This window comes from Parasteatoda tepidariorum, chromosome 3 (genome assembly GCF_043381705.1).
Source record: "Parasteatoda tepidariorum isolate YZ-2023 chromosome 3, CAS_Ptep_4.0, whole genome shotgun sequence".
Taxonomy (NCBI): domain Eukaryota; kingdom Metazoa; phylum Arthropoda; class Arachnida; order Araneae; family Theridiidae; genus Parasteatoda; species Parasteatoda tepidariorum.
The window spans coordinates 62577332-62583289 of NC_092206.1; the positions used below are offsets into that span (position 1 = coordinate 62577332).

General features: G+C 28.7%; 1 protein-coding gene across 1 annotated transcript in view; it reads right to left on the minus strand.

Moving 5' to 3' along the window:
• LOC107449958 (proton-coupled folate transporter) overlaps nucleotides 1-5958 on the minus strand; it is a 103032-nt gene that overhangs the window by 93319 nt on the left and 3755 nt on the right. The gene's annotated exons all lie outside the window — the stretch shown is intronic.

Below are 5958 nucleotides of genomic sequence, written 5' to 3' on the forward strand. Positions count from 1 at the left end.
ATTTAATTAAAGCAAATCATTATTACAAGATGTAAACTGCTGTTTGTAGAAAATGCAACACCATGAAGGAATCATCAGAATNCAAACAACGTAACTATTTTAATATTGCAAAATTATAATTTAATTAAAGCAAATCATTATTACAAGATGTATGTAATGAAGTAATTAAATAATTTATTTTACTTGCTTACATACATTCCCCAAAGTTGATAAGGGGCAAAAGTAGTTTCCCAAATTTGCTGACGATTTGACCAATATCTTTTCATAACTGTGTGCCATTTTTTTAACTATTATATCTATACTATATTTCATAACTTTTATTAACTATTAACTATTTTTAAAGAAAAAAATCATTTATGCAGGCATTTCCAAATAACCAGACATATAATGTAATATTTTTTCCTTTCAAAATGCTGTTCTTGACCTCGAATAATTTATTGATTCCTAAGTGGAAATTTTGTGAAGAAACAATGGGCTGTTAATATTGCATCATGTATTAATATACACTGCAGAGCTCCATTTTTATTATAACCATTTATATACAATTCATTAGATCTTCACTGTTTATCCCATTAATGACCGACTACAAATAGTGAAATGATGTAAATAATGTCTTTATGAAGAAACGTGTTAGAGAATGTATGCTTAAAACAAGTGGATATTTCTTTCTGTTTCCTACCACTCCAGCTTTAAAAGGTATTGTTCTATTCTTCTCTGAACCAAATTCAGATAGAAATATTTTTATTATTGTATGGTCCAAATTTATTTATTTACTGTTATATAGCCAAGGTTGCGCTTTGATTTGAACCCGCTACCGCCATTTTAAATAGCATTTGCAGAAAGATGAGACTGGTGTGAAAATAGTTTTTAAAAAAATCAAACTATTCCAAGTTTTTTTTTATTATTTATTGTTATACATACATATTAAGGCTTGTGTGATCATTACAAAACATCTTTTATAAGCCTATTCATTAAAAAAAATTATTTAAAAAAATTATTGAAATTAGACAAAAACATTACAAAGATGCACCTATAACAACGTGAAAGTAGCTGGTTCAAATCCCACCATGACCCAGGCTTGATATTTGTACTTTCTTCCTCTGTCTTGTGCTATCTGTGTATCGACTTGACAAGGACACATTAGCTGAGCTGTCTAATGAGCACGCAAGCCTACGTTTGTTTGCGAAACATTAATTAAATAAATAGGATTAAGGTAGGAGTTGAACCTGCTGCAACTAAAATTCCATTTTAGGATGTTGGTACAGCCCTGATGTTGCAATTTAATTCAACCTGATGTAGTATTTATAAAGTAACAGTTAAGCTATTTATTTAGTTCACTCTTGTATTTGTGCATTTGCCATTGCATATTTTTTTTGCAAATTTAGATGCTGATAGTTGTTAACTTACAACTTACATAGAAAAAAAATTAGCCGACGAGAAATAAAATTAGCAAGTGTTTGCTAAATAAGGTAAGCAGGTAGGTACTTTATTTACGTCGCATTTGAGCCGCTGGCAACTGTTTAGGAAACTTCCCTGAGGATGATCAGGAGACTTGACATCACAAATTTTGATCCTCTGCAGAGGGGATGACTCCACTTTTTTTTGGTATCCCGGCGACCTGACCTCGAATTTGAGCACTTTACGCCAACACAGTTTAACGAGAACCTATACCGCACACCCTCGGTCCCTACGCAGGCTGATTAAAGTGATCAGCCCACTCACTTACTAAGAGCAGCCAGTGATTTTTGATCACTGCGGGACGTTTGCGAAATAAAATGGAGGTTATCAAAATGAACATTTTTTACGGCATCTCAAATTATACAAGCACTGTTAAAATATCCGACTATTGCTTAAAATTACCTAATTTTACCGCATTTACTACCAGACAGCATAGTAATAAAAATCACATTTTATCGTTCAGTTTACCCAATAATCATTACCAAGCTCTTCGGTAAAAATTACTTTATTTTTGGGTGTTCCTATAGCGCCAGAAAAAGTACATTTGACCATATTCTAGTAGTTTTGACTATACTTTTTTCCCAGAATAGATTTAATAATAAACTCACAATTTTTCCACGATTAGTAAAAGAGGGTAAATATTTTTATCTTTTGATAAACAGAGCATAAAAAATAATTGACACCACCAGTTGGTAACAACATTGTATGTGCTAAAGATGCAATGTTTATTGTTTCCGATAACTTTTTTATTTTATTTAAACATTTTTTAAACAATAGTAACAGAAGGGAATATAATACACATAAAACATTTAAGTTAATGTTCACAATAATAATAATAATAAATTCAGAATAATAATAACATTCAAGTTAATGCTTTGTTTTTAATTTTATGTTTCAAATCAAAAAGGCATTGCTGCTTTATGTATTATACACAAGAATTCCGACTGCAGATGACATTTTTATTAGTGGTAATTTGAATATTTAGTTTTTTAAGAAAAAATTTTCTGATTGCCTCCCGATTTCAAAAATAATCCAGATTCAGACCAGATTTAGAGGTCGTGAACTATTATTGAAGCCAGTGATACTGAATTAGTTGCTGTTATAGTTAATACTAATATTGTGGTGTAATAGGTACTTAATGTATTTACTTATATAGGTATATCTATTACTGATATAGATTATGTGGTAATAGTTATTTATGATCCACAAAAGTGAAATAGCATCAAATATTTCAAGGGATGTTTATGCCACTTATTTTTAAAAATTCCTTTCAAAAAAGGTACCACCACTCATAAAAAGTGAGATTAAAATATATGTGTAACCAATGTGCGAGAAAAGTGAGCTCAGACTGCACAGAAACCAGTAAGGAACTATGACTTGTGAAAAACAATTATAGAAACTAAAATAATTTCAATAATTATTATTAATATTATTGTTATTTGTTGCCCTTTCCGAACACATTACGAAATTAGATTAAGCAAAACATGCTTTTTGAAGTTCAACTCATCAAAATAAAGTTTAAGTATCATTCCACACCAAAAATGATTTTATTAACAGTAACTAGCTAATGACAGTCAAAATGTTCCACATTTGAGACAGGTGAACAGTTATGAATTTTTTCCATTAGCTTGGATCTTTAGTACATTATTAAATTTTATTTTAATTGCCATTGTTCTTACAGTGAGAAAAAAAGTGTGATCGAAATTACCAGAATATGGTAACATTTATCGTGTTTCTGGCTGTATGAGAACACCAAAAAAGTCGGTAGTTTTTACCGAAATACTTTGGTAATAATTTTGGTAAAATTAACAATAAAATATGATTTTCTAACATGCGATACAATTTTGCAAATATAATAAAATTTGATAAATTTATTAGGATACCTTAAAGCATGGCATAAAAATCATTTATTTGGTTAAATTTACTTTTCAGTTTCGTATTATTTACTAAATGTGCAGTAATCAGAACAATACTTTCTAAAATCAAAATTTCAGCAAACTGGTAAATCATATGAACGAAAAAATTTTTAAATGAAATGTTTTAATACCATGTATTATAGTTTTTAATACCAGAATTATTATTTTTTTTCAGAAATTTAATTACTCCACAGTAAGGTAATTTTACCAGAATTTTTTTTTCTGTCCATAAATTATTCAGATACAGAAGGGCGTTTTAAATGTGCGACTATAAACAAAACATGTTTTCAGATACTTCAAAAATGTTAATTTGGTAACCTAACCCTCACCATGGCTGATCTAAATCAGTAACTTAACTGCTACGAATCAAGCTCATTATTCTACATTGAACTCTCAGGAAAACGAAGTTACTTCTTTTGGGTTGATTACAATTCATTCTCTACGTAAACAATGATTAAAACAGTTTGATATATTTAGTCAATTCTTTTGGTTATATCTAAACAAATCTAATTATGAAATAAAACATTTTTTTAATATGTAAAGTATGATTATGTTTAAAAACTAAAAATGTTTTTCAATTTAGCTATCAAAAGGCACAGAGTGATTTTAAATATTAATTATTAATATTTTCATAAGATAGAGATGTTCTTAATAATTACTTGCGCATGCTTTGTTTTCCTATTATAATAATACAATCCATGAAAACATTTAAAGTAATAAAGGGAATTTGAAGCAGAAGTATTGTTTTGTTTAAAAATAAATATTGTATTGTATTAAATAATTTCGGTATGTACGTACTATCCCGTCAAACATTTTCTCCAGCAATCCACCAGAGTCATTTTTGTATCTTTCAAAATTATTTTAAAATAGTAATTGATTAAAAAAATTGACAAAATACAAATACAACATATTGCTATTTTATTTTTAGATTTGGTAAAAATTGTCGGCGGAGTAATACGTAATTATACGTAATTATTTTTATACCATAATTTCAAAGGCGCAATGACGCTCTTCACACCATCAAAATATAGTTTGAACTGCTTGTAGTGGTTAATGTCTAATGGTAATATAATCTAGCTAATGCTTTGGAAATGCTGAACATTTCAATTTTTAATTAATTTTGACGTGGTTTTACAGTGCCTTTGTACAAACAAAACGCATGGCAGATTTTTTTTCATAAAAAGATAACCCAAACATACAGCAGAAACACCGCTTTTCACAGCATTAAAATATCACTTAAGATTTGTTTTGGATACAAGGTAAATAGAACGCTTTACGTTATGTCGAAATTTAATATGATATACGAGTTTTTTTTATTCTTATAAATATATAGTGATTGTGAGCTCCTTGACCACTAGAGTTTGAGATGTTACAACATATTAAATTTAAATAATGAGCAAGCCTATAGGCAGACGGTTACAATCAATATCGGTCTTATCCATCCACGTTGATCCTTGAGTTTACATGACATAACGAAAGAAGAAGAATTTATTATTATACAAAGTGCTAAAAACTTTTTTTCTTATTAAACAGAGTTGAATAATAGATAATAACAGTGATGTTTGCTAACTCAGTAAACATCACTGTTATTATCTTTTCAATACATGACTGAAAAGAAAAGGCGTTAGTATTTTAGTTTGTAACAATACCTATTGCAAACTTATGCATTTTATTTACTTTTCAAGCACCCCACCCAAAGGAATTAATTTAAATTTTTTGGCACTTTTTTTTTTAAATCAGGAGCTAAAGTTGCCCCTTGCACTGGCTGTTCAAATTTCAAGGAGCTAGCAGTTATAAGAGAGATACACAGATAGATGCGCGCAAATCTTCTTTTAAAAGATAAAATGCATTAATCTAGTATATTTAACTATAGAATCAAGGTATGTAATAATCAATGTGTGTAATCAATGTATGTAATCAATATAACCCTATTTCTTTTACACTTCAAAGAAATAATTACCAGTATAAAGTATTGGATGTATCATCTGTAAAATCTATTTTTACCGTAATTTTTGCAGTAATATTTATTTAATTAGAGTTTTTCACTAATTTTGCGGTAATTATTACTATAAAAATTATGGTATATCAGATTTTTTGTTCTGTAACATGTTCCGGTAAAGAAAGATTTTGTGATAAAAAGTAACGGCAGCCTGACAGCAGGTTCTTTTTACCGGAATTTGATCCGGATTTTGTTACAGTGTGACATTTTCATGCGTCAGAAAAAAAAGACATTATTTGTCATCAAACCGGATTATAGTAATTTTAAATTTACTTATCATTTAGATATTATCACTTTTTTTTTTTGTTTAAGCATTCTTTTTTGCTTTTGTTTTCAAATCATTCGCATATTTTCCAAATATTTATTTGAATCTGAAAAAGAAAAATAGAATAAAACGTAAAAGTTATGTAAAAAATTATCTTTATTGCTTCCACAATGGGATTTAAATTTCCTCTTTGTTAGCAAGCATTTATTAAGAACTGCAACTCTTGTGGAGAAAAATGAAAATTTTTGACAAATGAAAACACAACAGTCACTATTCATTTGATAAATCATTTCGGTAATGACGAAAGTTCCTTATCTTAC